This window comes from Cryptotermes secundus, unplaced genomic scaffold (assembly GCF_002891405.2).
Source record: "Cryptotermes secundus unplaced genomic scaffold, Csec_1.0 scaffold1288, whole genome shotgun sequence".
Classification (NCBI taxonomy): domain Eukaryota; kingdom Metazoa; phylum Arthropoda; class Insecta; order Blattodea; family Kalotermitidae; genus Cryptotermes; species Cryptotermes secundus.
In genome coordinates this window covers 74,801-96,915 of record NW_019723927.1, presented here as the reverse complement: position 1 = coordinate 96,915, position 22,115 = coordinate 74,801, and the positions used below count along the sequence as shown (strand labels likewise).

The 22,115-nt window shown below is 43.9% G+C and overlaps 1 protein-coding gene across 2 annotated transcripts in view; it reads left to right on the top strand.

Annotated features, from left to right (window-relative positions):
• Positions 1 to 22,115, top strand: part of LOC111862204 (metabotropic glutamate receptor) — a 177,642-nt gene that overhangs the window by 85,948 nt on the left and 69,579 nt on the right. For both annotated transcript variants that reach the window (XM_023847412.2, XM_023847411.2), the window contains exon 2: positions 171 to 239. The gene's annotated coding sequence lies outside the window, so the exon portion shown is untranslated. The remainder of the gene's footprint in view (positions 1 to 170; positions 240 to 22,115) is intronic.

Here is a 22,115-nt window from a genome sequence, read left to right as displayed (position 1 = left end):
AAATCATGTGTCTCCGTGTGACACTTGCGTGACGTCACCACATATCAAACATATCTCACAGGACCAGAGATAGCGACGTTTCGGAGGAATCACTGCATTAAGATTCAGAGTAGATTAAGTTTATATTATTGTGATAATCTCAAATCTCACTATGTTTTTCTTTATTACAGATGTCGTCCGCTGCGGCTGAAATGCATCGGTAGCTCAGGGCTGGCATGTGGAACTCTCAGACACTTCCGGTGAGTTTTACGCAGTGCATGATAGAGGTTCTATTTTTCGACCGAGAAGAGACAGGTTCTGACATTATGAGGTGGCAGATTCCCCCAGAGGCTACTGCAAATAATTCGTATAAGTAAGTTTTGAGGTTTTGACGGCAGTGACTATGAAGAAAGCCGTCTTCTGGGATGTGGCACCGCGTAGAAATTGTGTTAACCGACATTTCGGAGAAACATATCGCCTCCATCTTCAGGGTAGAAGACAAGAAGAAATCCGCGAGCGAACCAACAGAGTAGGTGCAACAGACTGTATAAGGTTTAGAGACCGCAGAAGCGTGCAGAATAGACGATTTTTAGAAGTTTTTACTCCGTTCGTTGGGCACAGAAATCTGTTCATTGTGTTCAAACAGCTTGGCAGGTCTTGCATAACCGCTAGCAGTACGATTGTCAGTAAAGAGAATTAAGCGGCTAGACTTTAACACGCAGACCCACAAAAAAAGGGAATGCTATTAGTTGCTTACTGCATCCGTATCCATGCGCACAAGACTAATAAAAAAAACTTCTCGAATTCTGAAGCATTGTATCTCTTCCTTTTAAGGATTTTTCTTAATATCGTTGCTCTCTGCCGATTCTTTTGTATGGGCGAGAAAGCTTGGACCATGAAAACTAATGACAGAATCAGACACAGCCCCTGAAATGAAATTTATGAGATCAGCGACAAAATACACTTGGACAGAGCGGGAGAAATGAATGCGTGTCAAAAAAAGCAAGAAGCAGAACCCATACTGGACAACAGTTTGGAATATAAGACCACCTGTATTCAGGATGTCAGCAGAAAAAAAGAAACAGACATGCCAAACTGTCAAGATGTTGTGAACCACATGGAATAAGGAACCAATCTTTGATGAGACCACTGGACGAATGGGGCTGGAACGCGTCAAGAAGTGGTATAATCCTTGCCTGCTAGATGGTGATGACGGTGATGATAATGATAAAGATTAATAGTAATAATTCAATTCAGTTCCTGTTTACATACGTGCAAACTTAACAGCTCAGAGGCCAATTACAAAGTTAGCACGAGTACGTAGAATGACACAAAAATAACTAACAGATAAAATACAAAATAATGCAATCTATATAACAGTAATAAATTAATAATAATTTCATGAAAAATTAAATTTATCATTAATAGACGACAAAAGTAAGATAAGTACATTTCCAATGGTTATGCCATTTGTGGCGAGAAAGGACTACACGCGTACATACAGACATAGAAGGATGAAATCAAGGAGGATAAGTTGGTCGGAGCATGTAGGTAGGAGGATAATATTAAAATGTATATTAAGGAAATATGGTGAGAGGCAGTGAGCTGAATACACTCGGCTTGTCACCGGAACCACCGGCGGGCGTCTATGAACACGGTAATGAACTTGTGAGTTCCATAAAATGCCGAGCATGACTAGCTGAGCAGCTGTTAGCTTCTCGAGGGTCTGTGAACACAGTAATGAACTTTTGAGTTCCATAAAATGCCGAGCATGACTAGCTGAGCAGCTGTTAGCTTCTCGAGGGTCTGTGAACACAGTAATGAACTTTTGAGTTCCATAAAATGCCGAGCATGACTAGCTGAGCAGCTGTTAGCTTCTCGAGGGTCTGTGAACACAGTAATGAACTTTTGAGTTCCATAAAATGCCGAGCATGACTAGCTGAGCAGCTGTTAGCTTCTCGAGGGTCTGTGAACACAGTAATGAACTTTTGAGTTCCATAAAATGCCGAGCATGACTAGCTGAGCAGCTGTTAGCTTCTCGAGGGTCTGTGAACACAGTAATGAACTTTTGAGTTCCATAAAATGCCGAGCATGACTAGCTGAGCAGCTGTTAGCTTCTCGAGGGTCTGTGAACACAGTAATGAACTTTTGAGTTCCATAAAATGCCGAGCATGACTAGCTGAGCAGCTGTTAGCTTCTCGAGGGTCTGTGAACACAGTAATGAACTTTTGAGTTCCATAAAATGCCGAGCATGACTAGCTGAGCAACTGTTAGCTTCTCGAGGAAGGATTCTATTCCGTGGAGTATTTTTTTTTTTTCGATCGTTGGGTTGCCAGCATTACTTGTGCTACATTCCCAATACGAAGCAGCCTCTAGACTCGTTCGTAACTCCAGGCTTGGCGTTCCTTTTATTATGGTGGTACCAAAGTGTGACTGTTATTGTGTTAGAATCGGGATAGTTCCACGAACTTGTTTTATATTTAATGATTTTGTTATGGAGTTTATATCAGTGGCAGTGAAAACTTCAGGGAACAATTTGCTGCGTGGGTGTGTGGAAACACTGACCGCTTCATTGCAAATTAGTGAGATTCAGTAAATATTGCAGTAGAACCTTCCTTTAAGCTGATACGAAAGGCTTTATATTCTTAGGTAGTTACTCTGAAGACGGACAAACATTGGTAAATGAGAATGTGTGTATGCCTGCCTTATATAGCGCAAGGAGACGCCCCTGCGGTCAACAGGGGATTGGTCGCGCCCTTTTCTGAGCGACGCTGGACAGATGACAGAAGGAAGTCCAGTTCATCTCGCTGTCTTCTTATTAGTCATGTTCTCCTCCCCTCTTATACCCCTTTCTCTCCTCTTTTCTTCTTCTTGATGCAAGCTGTAAATATACCCGGCCCCGAGTTTAGATCTCATATTCCCGTTCATTTTCGACTGTGCTTCACGCTTCCTCTTACATTCTGCTGTAAACGTTGCCAAGCAGCATATTATGAGGGCGCACAGGGGGCGCTGGACCAAAGCTCCATTTATTCTAGTTTTTTATACATTATTCTCACTTTATTATATTTATAAGTTTTCTCTTCCGCCTTCTGTTTCTTCTTCTCCTCCTCCATCATCACCATCTTCTCCTCCTCCTCCATCACCACCACCATCTTCTTATCCTCCTCCTCCTCCTCCTTCTCCATCATCACCATCTTCTCCTCCTCCTCCATCATCACCATCTTCTCCTCCTCCTCCTCCTCCTCCTCCTCCATCATCATCACCACCACCACCACCACCACAATCTTCTTCTCCTCCTCCTTCTTCATCATCATCATCTCCTCCTCCTCCTCCTCCTCCTTCATCGTCATCACCACATCACCTTCTTCTTCTTCTTCTTCTTCTTCGTCTTCTTCTTCTCCTCCTCCTTTTCCATCATCATCATTATCAACATCTCCTCCTTNCCATCATCATCATCATTATCAACATCTCCTCCTTCATCATCATCTTCTTCTCTTCCTCCTCCTCCTCCTCCATCATCACCATCATCATCTTCCTCTTCTTCTGATTATAATGTTTAGATGGTATTGCCCGCTTCTGGACTCTCTTCCCATAACGTCTGCCTCTTGGTGTGCTGCATAAACTTTCCCATGCACCACGGCATGAAGACATACAAGGGACTTCAAACTACAGTTCTCGCTCCTTTCTATATAGTTCTCCGCATGCGATCGCCCTCCGTTCTACTTATGTGCTGGTTCCATTTCTGTTCTCCCGCGCGGGATGTGTTTTACCCAGAATTCTGCTTCTTTGTCCTACTCTTGCCTCGACTGTGGGAGCAGACTCTGCTCTCTGTTTGCCCTGTTTAAACACTGGGATTCAAAATCTCTCAAACATGGATTTGTAAACACTAACCCGCCAAATCTGTAATGTTTGAAACTTTTGCTGCCTGAAGTTTATCTGAATAATATTTGAAAATTAAATTCCTGCTTTACAGAAATCTCCCTGCGTCTCTATTACTAAACCAGCTGATTAATTCTGTTTAAGGAAGTAATCTCTGCTTATTCTGGGAGTAGCATGAAACACATAAACGCGATATGTGGGAAAGTTGCTGAGTTTCATAACGTTAGGCCAGGTGCTGCGTACTGTAACCACTGCACTTTAAATGAACAGGTGATATTTTCTAAGAAATTTATTCGCACTTGCTTACGCACTTGTTCAGTCCTTCAGTCAGCATGTTAGTTCGTTCTTATGTCCACCACTGAATCGGGGCCCCAGCCTCTTTAGGACATAACTGGCCCGGTTCCAAATGTTTGGGGCCTAGCTCTCGTGTGATTTGTGTGTTCACCTTCGGGCCGAGATATTGCAGACACCTACAATGAAGTGACAAATCGTAGTTTGCGTCTGGTTTTGTATGATATTAAACTTGGTCTCTGACATGAAGGGACGAACATAGACAGAGTGTTTAAGAACAGGGTGCTGAGGAGAATATTTGGACCGAAGAGGGGTGAAGTGACAGGAGGTTGGAGAAAATTGTATAATGAAGAGCTTCATAACTTGTGCTTTTCGCCAAGTATAATTAGAATGATCAAGTCAACTAGGATGAATGGGCAGGGCATGTAGCATGCGTCAGGAGAAGAAGAATGCATATAGGATTTTGATGGTAAAGCCAGGAAGAAAGAGACGTCTAGGAAGACCAAGACGTATATGGCGGGTAATATTAAAATATATCTTAGAGAGATAGGATGGGGTGGTATGGACTGGATTGATGTGTCTCAGGATAGAGACCAGTGGAGGGCTCTTGTGAACACTATAATCAACCTTCGGGTTCCATAAGTTGTCTGGAAATTCTTAAGCAGCTGCGCAAACGGCAGCTTCTCAAAAAGGACTCAACTCCATGGAGTTAGTGATTCGTTAAGGGAAATAGAAGTGGGAGTTATGTGTTATACATTGGAAGGTTTCAGGCCGTCTGGATAAAAAAAAATTACGCAAGAAATATAAAGTAGGAACCATCTCAGCGCTAAGCGGCCTCGTCTAGGGGTAACGTTCCCACCTCATGACTCAAGGTACGCGGGTTCAAACCCGGCGGAGGTAGTGGAATTTTTAAGGGCGGAAAAATTCCCGTGTCATAGATTTACGGCACGCAAAATTAGGCAGAAAGTTTCCCGCCCAAGTAGTTTCCAATGCCTCCGGTAGATGGGGAAGTTATCGGGTACCACTGCCAGCCTCGCTGGCTGAACGGGGCTGATAGCGAGCACCAGTACCGGCAGGGTATGGCGACTGGTAGAATATCAAAGGGGGACGTACAATAGACTATTAGTCGCGGTGCATGGGGAAACCCACCCCCTCCAATAATAATAATAATAATAATCTCAGCGCTATATACTCGTATTGCACCTGAATTAAGTGTCATAGAGAGTATGTGTGAAGCAAGAGCAGGAAATGGCAGAAATTAACGGTAGTGAAGATCACAGTGGAGAAGGCATGAACTGTCGTCGGTCGCTCAAACACTAGGATCGTGGGTTCGAATACCACTCGAGGCATGGATGTCTGTGCGTTTATTCTGTGTTTGTGTTGTCCTGTGTGTAGGTAGCGGCCTTGTGACGGGTTGATCTCCCGTCCAGGGAGTCCTACTGATTGTGAATAGATTAAGAAACTGAAACAGCGACCAAGGTCTAATGGGCCGTCGTAGAGAGAGCAAGAGAGGTAGGAGTAATATCTCGAAGTATAGGCTACGAGGGTATGGCTGCATTGAACTGACGCACAATAAAAGTCAAATGCGGACTTTTGTGAACACGTTGATGAAATTTCGGTTTCTATAAACGTGAGGAGGTTCTTGGCTAGCTGAGAAAGTAACGAATTCCTCAGCAGAGATCCTGAACCAAAAAATAAACCAACAAACTCCGTGATTTTAGTCCACAAGTAAACTATACCGACCGAGCGACCGCCGCTTGTCTGCGAAGTTAGTGCCAACTGTTGCGGATAGAGGGTGTCGCGTGGGATCCTGAACCATGGAAGTTAATTAGTTTTAAAGGAGGAGGAAATAGTGTTTTAACGACATTTCTCGTGGGCTGCACTTAGATGGATAAGCAGAACCGCAGTTGAGTAATCAATGTGTACATGCAGGCAATGCAGTATTGTTCCATTGTGTGAGACGCAGTTGACAAAACCCTCCCCGTGGGTGCGGTTATGGAGCTATTGTTGCAGCACCTACAGTGACTCTGCCCACAGCGCACACACTTCGTCGAAATTGAGTCATTTCCATGCTCGAGCACAGCGCACGCCTCTCACGTTGCATATGACCGGACGTCGCGACGCAGTGGGTAGTAAAACTAACGCGAAATATTGCGACGCTTGTGATGTACGTGCACAGTGTCGATGACTTCAGGCAACAACCGAATCGTCTTTATATTTTCTCGAAAAGAACGACCAGGGGCGCGGAGGGAATTGTAGTCACGTCTTTTTGTGTGATGGTATGCCGACTGCAGTCGCCTCCAGCCCAACAAAACCCGCACTGCTAATTTCGCGTCAGTTTTGACCGCCTCTGTAGTCTAGTGGTCAGAGTTCCTGGCTACAGATGCAGAGGTCCCGGGTTCGATTCCCGGCGCTACCAGATTTTCTGAGAAGTAGTGGGTCTGTAACGAGGTCCACTCAGCCTCATGAGGATAGTTGAGGAGCTGTTCGAATGGAAAAGTAGCGGCTCCGGTCTAGAAAACCGAGATTAACGGCCGTGGGGATCCGTTGCGCTGAACACGTGACATCCTCTATCCACAAAAGATGGCACTAACTTAGCCGACAAGCGGCGGTCGCTCGGTCGGTATAGTTCGCTTGCGGACTACAGGTTGCGGAGTGTTTTTTGGATTCAGTTCACTTTTGCTTTCACTGTTTTATGGATGCAGTGTTTTGTGTACCAAATACGGGGGTAAGAACTCGATTCGAAAGGGTTCTGATAATGGCGAAAAACACTCAGGATTACTGATTTCTTGGACTTGTCCACCGTCCAGTATTTTAAATAACACAATGTTTCGGAAAGAGGATCTGTTTCCGCCCTCGTTTGAAACCCTTCGAAGCCCCGACTCTGCTGGGTCCGTTAGGAGTGGCTACTCTAAATTACATGACAACCTGTGTCAGCATAACTCTACATATGCGCTTGAGATCAGGTTTTTTTAACGGGAGATACCAGAAAAACGTAGAATAAGAATTATGGAAAGGAATATAAAGACCTGAACTAAGATAGAGAAGGAAGATAGTTTCAGGTCTTCAAATACCTTTGTACAATTTTTATTGTCAGTCTTATTATCTCCAGCTCACAAAACCTGATCTCAGGCGAGTTAGATGTAGTTGTACCAACTTAGGTTGTCCACTGAGTGGAGATGGCGCCTTCTAACGGATCCAACAGAGCAGTTGCCTTTCGCCCCTTTCGCCCCTTTCACCCCTTTTGGAAACGTTGTGTTTTTTTAGAATATCGGACGATAATCACTATATCCCAAAGAGGTAATACTTTCTTAGAATATGGAATCGATAATTATGTTGAGTGGGGACCGCCTCTGTGGTCTAGTTGTCACAGGTCCTGCCTAGAGATGCTACCGGATTTTCTGAGCAAGCCTGCAACTGGGTCCACTCAGCCTCGTAAGGATAATTGAGGAGCTATTTTTTAAGGGAAATAGCGTCTCCGGTCTAGAAAAACCGATATTAACGGCCGTTAGGATCCGTTGCGCTGACCATGTGTCACCCCCTATCCGCTATAGTTGGCACTAACTTCGCCGACAAGCGGCGGTCTCTCGGTCGGTATAGTTCACTTGCGGACTATAAGTCACGGAGTTTGTTTTTGTTTTTTAAATGAGAGAAAAATGCAAGTTATCGTTAAAAAATATAACAACAGGCCGATGAAGAGGGAACGAGGAATAAAAAGTGAGTTTTATGCGTTTTAAGATATTTAAGGGCAACAAAGACAGAAAATTCAACCGTCTGGATGATACCTTCAGGATGTGGTCAGAATGCGGGAGAAAGGATTGGAGTGATGATAAGTAATTGACGATTGACTCTTCCGAATGTGATATAAGAACCGAAAAAAAGAAGAGAGAAAGTGTGAGGTTAATTCCGAAGAAGTCTGTGTTACAATCTCGGCAGGTAAATGTGATGAGGAATTGCTGAGACTTCTGAGGAAGGTTGCTGAAGGAACACGACCGTTCGGAAAAAGCAGTGGGCTCTAGCTGTTGGATAGTTCAGGGTGACAGAGACCACTGAAAAATTGTTCCTCGAAAACAAGCAGTAATCCTTACATTTTACCTTGAAATTTTGGAACGTCGACCACATTTGTTCAAAAATACCAAAACTTCCTCAGGTCAATTGCATTTTGCTTCATGGTAATACGCGTTCTCACACACCTCCTTTAGTAGGCCTAAAGCGACAACAGGTAAACTTAAAGGTAGAGCTATCCCTGTAACAAGCCATGGAGGCCAATAGGTTTATGAGACTTTGAGGCTCCCACATTATCTAGAAAATTGGCTCATAGATGGCGGTAAGGTTGTCAGCCTTACGCTCCGGCCGCTCTTTACTCCCGCAGGAAAATTCCTGATATTCATTTCTGTTAGAGGTTGAGTCAACCCCAGGACCATAGTGCGGCTTGAAGGATTAGGTAAATTGAAAAAAATCCAATGCCCTCATCGGGATTTGAACGCTCAACCTTGCAACTTGTAACAAGTGTCTCAAGCAAGTACGCTACCGCGTGTCCTCCAGGTGTGGTCATGCGTGTACTTTTCGCGTCGCGACGCATTCGGTGGTTCTTCTGACTAGAAGATATTCACTCTTCAGGGATGTAACGCCGTGTAGTCTGGCAGAAATCAGCTGACGTTTCGGGAGCTCATATTGCCGTCATCTGCTATATCTAAGAATACTCCAATTAAGAAACCATCGTGAAGCAACCAGATATCTGCATTTTTTTTCTGCAGGATCGGTCAAATTATTTGTTAGATATCCTAAGCAGTGTAGTTGAGAAGGCGTCGTTAAATAAATAAGCTAGTTACAAGACGTGTTACTGATGACGTGTGGGACGAACAACGACATTAATCTGCCTTTAATTACCTGGGCTGTAGCACTTTTACTTTCCACGATGGGCGTCAGGGGGCGTGCGGTCGAGGTGAATGTCCTCCGCCACTGTTCTGTACCGGCTTCATACATATTTAATCCGGAGAAGCTCCTCACGGTTATGTAACGCCCAGAGGGGCTCTGTCCAGCACGCAGGCACCGTAATTGTTCAGATTCCTTGTTGTCATGGGAACGTGCCCAGAACCAGCAGGAATGTAACGGATTGTGCTTCTACTGCTTTATTACATGTTCCTTTCACGAAGTGCATAAAAATGAACACAATTTTCGTTCTCCTCTGGACCAGCGTGCTTCATCTCCTGAACTTCTTAACGGATGGAGATGGAATTAGGTACTTCATACTTATACATGGGAAACGCAGTGTCTAAATTAAAAATTAAATTCGCTAGGGGGGGGGNGGGGGTGGAGTCCAGCTGGGTCCACTCGGCACGGCGGCCACTGATTGGCCTATTTTACCTGCCCCGGGTGATTATGATGATGGAGAATTTAGTGAAATGAAGATTGGCAGGGGAAACCGAAGTACGAGGAGAAAACCTGCCCCATCGCCACTTTGTCCACCAGAAATCCCACTTGACCGGACCCGGGCTCGAACCCGGGAAGCCAGCGACTAACCGCTTGAGCTATGACGCGGCTCTAACGAAGTGTCTAGATCAGACACAACAGGTTCCTCCAAAATGTTGATATACGATTACCAAAATTCACGGCGTTACATTTCACAAGTCTGCAGTCTTGATGCACATCTCCTTGAAGACCTCAAATGAGCAAAACTCAGATGGACCAAAATAAAATAAACCGCAGGTAGAAAAATGTATGAAGCTATCCCTGTAACAGGCCGTGAAGGCCCATACGGTTGTGAGACGTCGAGGCTCCCACATTTTCTCTAGACAATCGACTCACAGATGGCGGTAAGGTTGTCATCCTTACGCGCCGGCCGCCCTTTACACCCCCAGGAAGATTCCTGGCACTCATTTCTGTTACAGGCTGAGTCGACTCCAGGGCCATAGTGCGGCTGGAAGGATTAGGTAAGTTGAAAATATCCACATCATCGGGGCTCGAACCCCTGCTTTTAGTATGGTGCCTCAACCAACTACGCTACCGCCTGCCCCAAAATAAGACACAGATCTCTCATAAACTTTGTTTGAAATATTTTTCGATTGTTATATTTGTAATGAAAAAACAACAATAATTTTTTTTGGGGGGGGGCATGTTATTGAAAGCTGATGCATTTGCGTATATAGTAGGATATAATCTATGACTGACTGGATGTTTGGTATACACTGACAGGATGTAGGTGCAATGTCTGACAGATGGCGGTAGTTGTCAGATGGCATCTATGTGTGCATACCTTCACATCTACTGCAAACAAAAGGGATGGGAGAGGAGGGAAGGAGATAAAGGTCTGTAAGACATTTCCTGTTGAATTGTCAATGTGTCTTTTTTTTACTAGTGTAATAATATATTCTTCCACGTCATTATGATGTGTGATGCAGGTCCCTTCGTTGCTGAAGGTAAGCCGTTCATGTAAAGGCGCCGCCGTACCGATGTATCGTATTGTAACGTGGATGGCCAGAGAGTTGCTAGGTAACTGACCGTTAAACACTTCGCGACCGAATACACGCAAGGCAACAATGGGTACCAAGGACTCTGTCCAGAGGTTAAGCTTGCAAACAGGAAAAGTAGTCGCCGTGCTTAATTAATTAATTATGCACCACGCCAAGAAGATATGAGGAAGTGGAGGCATATCTTCACCATTCTTCACCTGGGCACTAGACAGAAGTGAGTAGTCAGTTTCGTGCCCTGGCAGCTTTTCTACCGGGTAAATTTCTCCAGGTATCCATTGGCTACGAAACTGTGTGGACCCCAGGGCACGTCTGAACGCTATGGAGATGAGAAAATCTCTTGCCCCTGCCAGAAATCGAACTCCTGCCATCCGGCACTACATCTGGTCGCTATACCGACTGAGCTGTAGTGCCACGATCTGCATGCCGTCTGTACGCCTTAATGTTAGGGCACAAGAAGAAATTTAGCTTTGCTTAAGTAGAAGCTGGTTGCCAGGCTGAACTGAGCCCTCAGTTCTGGAATGTTCTCATGGCACGGGCCCCACTACCTCTTCAATTCACTTACCTCTAATCGTAAGAAAGAAGAGTGTGTCATGATAGTCCCCCAGCTGGCGGACGGGATACATTACTGCGTATTCACGCCTCATTCCCAAGCCTGAGTGACATGTTCTTGACTGACCAGACGTGATCACGGCTCCACAGAGCGACAGTGAAAAAGGCGGTGAAGGTAAGGCTCCTTTTTTTCTGAAGTGACTTACCTGGTTTGCCGTGCAGTGCTTACGTATGGGGCTCCTTTTCTGTCAAGAGTAAACAGCGATTGCCGGTCACGGCATCCGAGCGGTCTAAGGCATGACCTGTGTTCACTCGCTAGGAAGCCGGATCGTGGGTTCGAATCCCACACAGAGCAAGGATGTTTGGTGTGTGTATGCGTTTATTCTGTGTTTGTGTTGCCCTATGTTTGGGTAGAGGCCTTGCGACGGGCTGATTACCCGTCCAAGTAGTCCTACCGTCTGTAAAAAGATGATGAAACAGAGAAATAAACCCTATGCCCCAAACCGGGAGAAAGAGGAGAGAAAGAGAGAAATCAGCGATTGTTTTCGAAACACATTGAACAATTGGTTCTTTAAGCCTAATTTAATTGCGACGTGTTATATTGGATATTGAAACGGAATTTGTAACCCAAATACCTCATTCTGTTACGACTAATAGATTTAGCGTATGTTTTGCATGTCTATCCCCAAGATCCCCAATGACTTATTAACCAATAAGCCATTTAATGCACAGTGGTTACTGTATGTACCACATAATTTAACGTTAAGAAACTGCATTTTGCCCACAGAGTGTACTTACTTGTTCTAAACGACTCTCAGAATAAACGACGGTTACATCCTTGGAGGGGAGTACGCGGTAGCGTAGTTCGTTGAGGCACTGTGCTACAATCCGGAAGGTCGCGGGATCGAATTCCGATGAGGTGGATTTTTTCAATCTACCTAATCCTTCCAGCCTCACTATGTCGCTGGGGTTGACTCAGCCTCGAACAGAAATGAGTACCAGGAATCTTCCTGGGGTTAAATGGCGGCCGACGCGTAAGGCTGGCAACTTTACCGCCATCTGTGAGCCGATTGTCTAGAAAATGTGGGAGCCTCAACGTTTCACAACCCTATGGGCCTCCACGGCATGTTACAGGGATAGCTTTACTTTTGCCAGCAACCCTGAAGACAAATAACCGGCTGGACTTTATAATGGACACGCAATGTTGGTTTGTGCTTTATTTTGCAATGTTTTCAATATCAGGTCTAAAAGAGTTAACCGATTTACACAAAACTTGGTATGAGCATTCTATATTTGTTATACAGTGCCAAATTATGGACGGTTATGAATTATTCATTCTAATGTACTTCAATGGAAGCATAGTTTACTATAATATACGAATTAGTTGTTGGATGGACTACGGAAAACCATGAAAATTCTGAGCCGATTGATGATGCATTAGCCGGTCCGATAGTTGCATTTATGATAATCTGGATATTAAATAGGAGTGCTACCTACTGTAACTACAATCTTGCCGCGATTTAATGATCCCTTATACGAGCGTTCAGTTCTGTCCGGCTCGAAACGGCATTGGCCGTCACTCATGCGTTGGCTGGGCGTTGCCAATTGCGAGCTCTCTTCCACTAGACATAGTGCACGCGGAATATTTACAGTTTCTCTTCCGATTTCTGGAGTTGAAGTAAGGATCTTAGAACCGCTACATTTTCCGTTCAGGTTGGGGGCCTAATGCTTCACACGCATGCGCGGCCAGGGATCTTTATGTCGCGGTTCGACTGCATTAAAATAACTACACCGCAGACCGAGAACCTGATTTGAACCTCAGGTCACAGGTTGAGATGCTGTTTCTCAGAAAGCCCCCTGCTGGACTAGGCCTCTGGGCGAGTATGGGTTTAACATCCGGGGAAGCTGCCCATCTATCCCATGTAATTCACGCCCAGACACACTGAGATACAGAATGAATAATTTCTGAGAATGGAATATCTGATATATGACGTTCATTGTATCCTACAGGTCATTTTCACAGCTCCTGGACATTCTTGACAACTTTCTGATTTACTTAACGACGCTTATTCAACTACATTGTTTGTACATATTGCATAATATTGTTAGGGTCGTGAAATCTAGGAAGACCAAGACGTAGGTGGGTGGACAATATTAAAATGGATCTTAGGGAGATAGGATGGGATGGTATGGACTCGATCGATCTGGCTGAGGATAGGGACCAGTGGAGTGCTCTTGTGAACACGGTAATGAACCTTCGGGTTCTATAAAATGCTGGGAAATTCTTGAGTAGATGCACAATTGGCGACTTCTCAAGAAGGGCTCCATGAAGTTAGTTAGTTGGTTGTTTAATGGTGAAATCTGTGAGGCTACAGCGATCTGGAAGGAGAGACAAGAGATACAGGAAGAATCACGAAAGGCCGCTACTACGCACACCAAGAGGAGGGATGTCATTTGAGTCTTAAGAAATGTATTGTAAGGATAGGAGGAGGTTCAAAATGGTTCACAGTCGTATTCAATAGAGCGCTTCAGTAGCCTACAAGCGACATTGGGCTTTCGGAGACTATTAGAACTTTTTTTTTAATGATAGTGGGTTGGGAGTAAGTCCCTTGTACTGCGGCCACTTCTGGCCTATTGTACCAGCCCCAGATGATAGGTGAGGGTGATTGTGGAGCAATTGGTGGAATGAAGATTGGCAGGGGAAACCGAAGAACTCGGAGAAAACCTGCCCCAGCGCCACTTTCTCCACCACAAATCCCACTTGACCAGACCCGGGATCGAACCCGGGCCGCCTATTAGAACTTTGGTCAGCTATTAATTCAGCTGCATGTAGCGTCGAATGACGGTTGTTACGAGAGGAAGAAGCGGGCGGAATTGGTCGTAGTCCGGATAAAGGTGACCCATCGTAGCTAGTGGGAAGCCTTGAAATAAGGTAAAGTTCGGGTTTCGATTCCCGGCAGATGCAAGGAAATTTTCTGCAGGCCGGCTCTGGGGCCCTCCCATGCCCGTATACAGTGAGTATCGGGAGCTCTTTTCTCTGAGCCTAATATGGTCGGGGCGTGAAGCTAACTACAGAGGTCAATATTGGTGGAGCTACGTCTTCACTTCTCCATACATCTCCATGGCGTGATGCTTATATAAACGTAAGAACAGTCTTTCCTTACGGTACGAATATGTAGCCCTCTCTTCAACTCTTCACATCACATGGGTTATTATATGCTACCCTTTTAACGTTAAAAATCTCTGTATTTTCCCCGCGCGGTGTTACGTATTTCCCGGAATGAAGAGCGATTATTTCCCTAGACAGCGTTAACAGTTTGGCTTTTTAATGGAGATGCTGTGTATATTCTGTGAGATACGAAAATAAATTTTAAACATACACAGTGTGACAATTAAGTTCCCGAACTGAGGCCATAAAAACCACACGAAAAAATATTTAACATATTTATTAATACCATCACTCAATAAGTTCCCGCCCACTTCCGCACAACAAAGTTTACTTGTCTCATACAACGAATCGAATTCCCGAGAAAACGGTCCTTCCTGTATTCCCTTCAGCTCTCTCGTCAGAGTCTGCTGGATCTGTAAAGCAGCCTGGAATCCCGTCCCTTTCATCATAGTTTTTAATATAAGAAATAGAAAAAATTCAGCCGGTGCTAAATTAGGGGAGTAGGGTGGGTGGGACAACATGGAGATCCGTCGTTTCTCCAAAAACTTGAAGACGTAGCCCGAAGAATGGGGGTGCATTGTCGTGCAGAAGATACCAGGACCCGCTTTCCCGAAACTCAGGCCTAACGCGACGAACTGGAGCGACCAGTCTCTTTATCATCTCTTTATGAAATTTACCCTTTACAATCTGTTTTTCCTGCACAAATTCGTGAAGAATAATACACGTAGCATAAAAAAATGCAGTCAACTTTGTTTTCACCCGCTATTTTTGCGTTCTCACTTTCTGAGCTATGTGCCTTTTATGCTTTCAGACACACTTGTTCTCGATAATCATTCTTCACCGTACGCACTTTTCAACATTTCAAACGTTTCAGTAGCTTTTATCTTTAATTTGAAACAAAACTTGATCTTTGCTCTTTGTTCCATTTTGAAACCTTTGACACGACAAAAATTTAACTTCACCAAAACAATTGTAATCCTCATATGCATTAACCAAACAGGTGGAAACGTGCACAGCATATAAACAAACTTTCACTCTAACTATTCTCTTTCATCCCCGATAAATGGGTTTCATAGTATTACTGTAATAACGTCAGTTCGGGAACTTTATTGTATGTTAGATGAACTTCTGTCATCAGAGAGTCAAATACAAAATTTCTGTGAAGTGTAATTAAATTTATCTCCGTAACGGAAGAAAGAAACGTAAAATGAAGGTAAGGAAATAAGAAAGAAGGTAGATTGATCTAAATTACATTGCTACGTTAACATGTTTTGTTAACATAACCATATCGAAGTTATTTGACGTAACTGGCTCTGGTAGAATTTCTTAAAATCGAGAGTAGACCTATGTAAGACAAGACATTTTCTAATGGTTGGAATTAAACTTAAGGGAAATTGTCAGCTATCTTCTCAGCGTTAATGTTACCAAATTTAGGTATTTTAATAAGCAGACATGAGCTCTATAGTTGTGAATTTTGACGGACGCATAGTTGAGGATTCCTTGTATGTGCTGAGCCGATTCGCCATGATTTACTTTGGAAACATGGGGGGCATTATGCTATAAGCTGGATGATTGCGGGTTCGATTCCCAGTGATGTAACTGGATTTTTTAAAATTGACCTAATCCATCCAGCCGCACTATGGCCCTGGTGTCGACTCAGCCTCTAACAGAAATGAATATCAGGAATCTCCTGGGGGTAAAGGACGGCTGGCGCGTAAGGCTGACAACCTTACCGCCATCTGTGAACCGACTGTCTAGGTAATGTGGGAGCCTCGAAATCTCAGAACCCTATGGGCCTCCATGCCTTGTTACAAGGATGGCTTTACCTTTTTTACTTGGAAACATTTATTCAATTAAGAGTCTTATCTTCTGGAACATAACGCCTCGTAGTTCGTTGAAAGTCTACCGGCGTTTCAGAGGAACATGTGGCCTCCATCTTCAGGGTCGAAGAATAAGCACAACAAGAAAATAACATTAATTAGGAAGCGTCAACCTTGAAGATGAAAGTGAAATGTTCCTCCGAAACTTACGTTGACTTTTAAAGGACTACATGGCGTCATCTTTCAGAAGACAGAACTCTTCATAACCACGATTTTGAGAACCTTAAAACCTAGTTTAAATATAAATAGGTTATTCTAAAAGACCAGACCTTAAAATTTATCTTTTAAAATATGTTAAAACTGTATTTACAAATACATGAAATATATTGTATTTACAAGTAACTCAGACTTTATACCTGTAGAACTTGAGGTCGCTTAGAAGAATACATCTAAATTACATAAAATAAGCAGTGTAAATGTTAGATCTTCGAACCTCCCCATTACCCATCTTAGTCTGATTTCAGAAACGACAAAGACATGTCTGTATGGATCCCTTCAGCCTGCGCAGTGTAAATGTTAGATCTTCGAACCTCCCCATTACCCATCTTAGTCTGATTTCAGAAACGACAAAGACATGTCTGTATGGATCCCTTCAGCCTGCGCAGTGTAAATGTTAGATCTTCGAACCTCCCCATTACCCATCTTAGTCTGATTTCAGAAACGACAAAGACATGTCTGTATGGATCCCTTCAGCCTGCATCTCTGTCTAGATAACATTTCCAGGTATTCTTTGTCAAGCAAATGAGTTTCATTCCACTTCTGGAAGAGGACTGTTCAGTTTGATGGACGCTTCGAGACACCTGCTAGACATTTGTGAAGGCCCCCGCTCTCTATGCACCCTGCATTCAAATTACTTTTGTCTGAACGTGTAATTCGTTTTCTGACGGTGCGGATGCCCCCTGTCTGTGTTCCTGGGAGCCGGGGCGACGCAGATCTTTCTTCCCGTGCCTCGGCCCATCTCTTTCGCAGGTATAATGCTTGAGCGTCACACAGCATGCTAATGCCGTAACCAGTGCCTTGGTGCTAACACAAGGTGTTGGACGTGTAAGTATGTGTTAGTCTACGTATGCATGCATGTGTGTACATATGTACATAAACATGCATGAAGCATACATTAAGATCTGCATACATATAAGTCGGTACATTCCAGTAAAGTGCGTAAATGGTTAAGAAAAGCTAATTTTATCCCTGTGATTAATTAATTAAACACCACACCATGAAGACATGTGTGGAAGTGAAGGTATAGCTCAACCATTCTTGACCTCGGCGCTATATTGAAGTCAGTAGTCTGCTTCACTGCCCGGCCTCCTTATCCCCGGAGGAAAGAGCCATCGGCACTCGTCGATAGGAGGCTGGCTGGACCCCAGAAGCGGTCTGGACGCTGTGGAGAACAGAAAATCTCTTTCCCCCTCTGGGAATTAAACCCCGTCCTTCCAGTCCATAGCCCGTCTCTATACCGACAGAGCTATCTCGGCTCACCATCTAAGTACGGACATAAACGTATACATCCATGTACATGTGTGTATTGTTGTTTATATATATAAACCGTATAAAAAGTACCTACGTCCGTATGTAGGCCTCTATGTGTAATATATACATGCATGTATGTACATATTGCCTTTTATGTATTTTGTTAGAGTCTATAATCTATCTGGATATTGTATATATAATTTTTTTTATTGCTAATGGGGTGGGACTAAGTCCCTTGTACTGCGGCCACTTCTGGCCTACTGTACCAGCCCCAGCTGATAGGTGAGGATGATTGTGGAGCAATTGGTGGAATGAAGATTGGCAGGGGAAACCGAAGTACTCGGAGAAAACCTGCCCCAGCGCCACTTTTGTCCACCACAGATACCACTTGACCAGACCCGGGATCGAACCCGGGCCGCCGTTGTGGGAAGCCAGCGACTAACCGCTTGAGCTATGGCGCGGCCGTAGTATATATGTGTGCGTGCAGGTTTATGGTTGATTATTGAGGTTATACGAGGAAGAGTCAGTAAATAGGTTACAGTTGGTTCTGAAACGTAAAGCATTTGATTTTCGAATCTGGAAAAAAAATATTTATTTCTCGACATATCCTCCATCAACACTGATACATTTGTACATTTGTTCTCTGGCTGCCCACGGTGATAGTTTTTTCTTAAAAGAGTTAATTTTGTCAGTACGGGTAAGAATATTTCTGCACCTTCCCTGCATACTCTTGTTAAGAGTGTTCAAGGCTTGGGAGATGTCAGCTAGGATAGCAACAGGATGGCAAGAAATCGGCTTCTTTAATGTTAGTTAGCAGTGGTGACACAACGTCTTGAGACATACACTTATCTTGTATACACCGACTAACAGTGTTATCTGACAGGGATTTTCAGAATCTCCTTTTCATATTCCTCGCCAAACATAATATTTACAATTTTACAGCAAGCTGGTAACATTACTGACTCATCAGTTGAATGTGATTTCATCTTTTTGCCACGATTTCGGTAACGATAACTTGATTTTTTTTTAGCTTTGATAGAAATAGTTGTGATTTTGGTCCAATGTTTAGCCCACCATGTCTGATGAGCTATAAACATTTTAAAACATTCAACTGGTTTCTCGCATAAATGTGAGTGCTTTGTGTGAAGGTGTTTTTTCGGCTTACTTGGAACCATAGCTTGGTTTGTCAGTTTCTCACCACAAACAACAAACTTAGGACGTGTCTGCTCTTCTCCAGACGAACTGAATCCGAGATACAAATGGTCTTCATTGTATTGGTGCACGACGGTTTTAGAACGAACATTATGTGTGTTATTGCCAGAACTAGTGCCGGCCCCACTTCATTCAGCGCCATCGTCTAAATTACTTCTTTTTTTAATTATGTATCTGCCCATGTTCAGCGAGCCACAGAAACAAAAACAGAAATAAACTAAATTCAGAAATGACAAAACAACTGAAACGAAGTAGAAATAGCAACAAAAGTGCATCACTGCAAATTAACGCAGAGAAACACACCCGATTCATACAAGAGCGGACTGAAAATTGACACTGGTGGCTTGACAAGGGTGAAAGGTGGGGTGGTGAAAATGTATTATTGAGTTATTTTTGGCTCGATACAATTATGGAGGAAATTCTAGGAAATTTAGTATCAATAACCTCTTTTTATTAAACTTTTTATTGCATTGTATTGCATTGGAGAGGGTGGGTTTCCCCATGCACTTAGACCAAGTATTGGTTCATTGTGCGCCCCCCTATGATATTCTAGCAGTCTCTATTCCCTACCGGTACTGGTGCATGCCATCAGTCCCGACTCAGCCAGCGAGTTCGGCCTCTACTGGCTCAGCGGTATCTCGATGCTTCCCCCATCTACCAGAGGCGTTAGAGACTACTGTTGGGCGGGAAATGTCCTGAATTTGGCTTAGTGGTCCCCTTAGGACATGAGGTTCTTTTACGTGCCGTAAAGCTACGACACGGGACCCAGGGTTTAAAGTCCCTCCCGGAGGACTTGTTCCCTGAATTTTTCCGCCCTTAAAAATTCCACGACCTCCACCGGGTTTGAACCCGCGTACCTTGAGTCACGAGGTGGGAACTTTACCCCTAGACTACGGAGGCCGCTTTTTATTGTTTTAATTCATATCGGCCTTTTATGGAAATACACTTTACTTCTAAAATTTACCTCGATGATTTTTTTATTCATCAGTTTTTTCTCGCTTCTTCCCGACCTGCCCCCAAACTCCCGCGACAGACCTGCGGACCAGTGTGCCGCGGCACATGGGTTGAAAATTGGTGCTCTAGGTGATGTGGGCGGGAACCTGACACGGAACATCAGATTACAATCAGTTCTCATCATAGCGCCATTTCTCAGTTAACTGTTTACCGAAGCAGATGGCGAATTCATTTCTTATTAACGCTGAAACGTATCGACTTTTTTTATCTTTTGTTCTTTTGTGTTCACGCCAACAAGAGTTTCGTATAATCATGCGAATAGCTCGAACAGAATGTTACCAGGAATCAAGACACTTTAGTTCCAGTTGAGTAAGTATTGACTGATTCTTGAGTTAATCTGTGTTAGTTACGTGGTTGATTGGCTGGTTAGTCCGTCAGTAAGTCAGTTGGTCAAGCAGTCTCAGAATTAGTTAATCAGCCTGTTAGATTCTTAACTTGGGAAAATTTATGTAAGATAATGATCCATCGTCATTTCGAATGTTAGCAACGCGAGACATCAATTCAGAATTTTATTTTATAAGACGAAATGTGCAGCAATACGTGAACTCTTCTCGCTCGAGGTTTGTTTTACCAGGGCTTACAGTCAAGGTAAAAATTGTCACACTCCATGTAATTTTTTCTTGTTCTTACTTCGAAATTATTAACGGAATTTCATGAATTGATTTGAATATTGTGTAGATTCTAAGACGCATACGTCTGAGCCGGGATAGCTCAGTCGGTATAGCGACTGGCTACGGAGTTCTTTTAGTCAGCAAAGCAGGCTACGTGTATTTAGCCTCGAATAACCGGATAATAATGAATGGCAGTTTGGGAAGGACATAGAAGAAAGTGGTCGTGGCCCAATACAAGATACTGTCCCGGCTTTTCCCTTCAAGGTACGGGGAAACTATGAAGATCCTCAGTCAGGATAGTGGTGTTCCGGTCAAGATTGGAACTGGTCACCTCCAGAATGTAAGTCAGAAATGGTACCGCTTGTGAGTCAACTTTCTCGGTGTGATTATTGTAGAATCGTCATCTTGCCCCATTGGGTAGTCAAAACACCAAAGTAAACAAAAAGAAATCTCAGTTGCCTGTAGTCCGCAAGCGAACTATACCGACCAAGCGACCGCCGCTTGTTGGCGAAGTTAGTGCCATCTTTTGCTGATAGAAGGTGTCGCGTGATCAGCGCAACGAATCCCCACGGTCGTTAATCTCGGTTTTCTAGACCGGGGCCGCTATTTCCTTGAAATAGCTCCCCAATTATCCTCACGAGGCTGAGCGGACCCAGTTCCAGACCCACTACTTCTTAGAAAATCTGGTAGCGACGGGAATCGAATCCGGGACCTCTGGATCTGTAGGAAGGAGGTGTGACCACTAGACCACAGAGGCGGTCAAGCTGTGATGTAAGTTGACGAGAATGTGGTATTAATTTGGAGTGGAGAGGGGGCACTGGCGAAGTAAAGTCACCAAGTCTTCTGCAAATGTTGGGCATATGTTACGTAGTTCAGAAACTGAGCTTACGGAAGTACAAAACAAAGAAATTTATACAATTATAAATTTCACTGACATTACAAACTCTTCCCTTCTTATTTGCTGTCAGTCGGCAAATATGGTAGTCAAGTAATAAAGTGTTACCCAGACAGTTTTTTTATTGCTAGTGGGATGGGACTGAGTCCCTTTTACTGCGGACACTTCTGGCCTATTGTACCAGCGCCAGACGATAGGTGAGGGTGATTGTGGATCAACTGGTGGAATGAAGATTGGCAGAGGAAACCGAAGTACTCGGAGGAAACCTGCCTCAGCGCCACTTTGTCCACCACAAATCCCACTTGACCAGACCCGGGATCGAACCCGGGCTGCCGTGGTGGGAAGCCAGCGACTAACCCTTTGAGCTATGGCGCGGCCATTCCCAGGCAGTTAGTCACGTCGTTAATCTACCCGTAACCTCGTTTCCTTATTGGTTAATGAGATGCCAGTCCATTACTTTTATAATTGATTAGTCAGTCAGTTAATTAGTGAGTTAAACATTTAATTACTGCCAGTCAGCAAGTTAGTTTGTTAATTAGATGTTGGTCAACCAGGCAGTGACTTAATAAATTCTTCCTTTACTTATTTAATTAATCTGGCAGTCATATACTCGTACTTGGTCAGTCAGTCAGTCAGTCAGTCATGTGATGGACTGCTGCAGGAACGACACCTGCCTAGTGTGAAGAGCCCAAA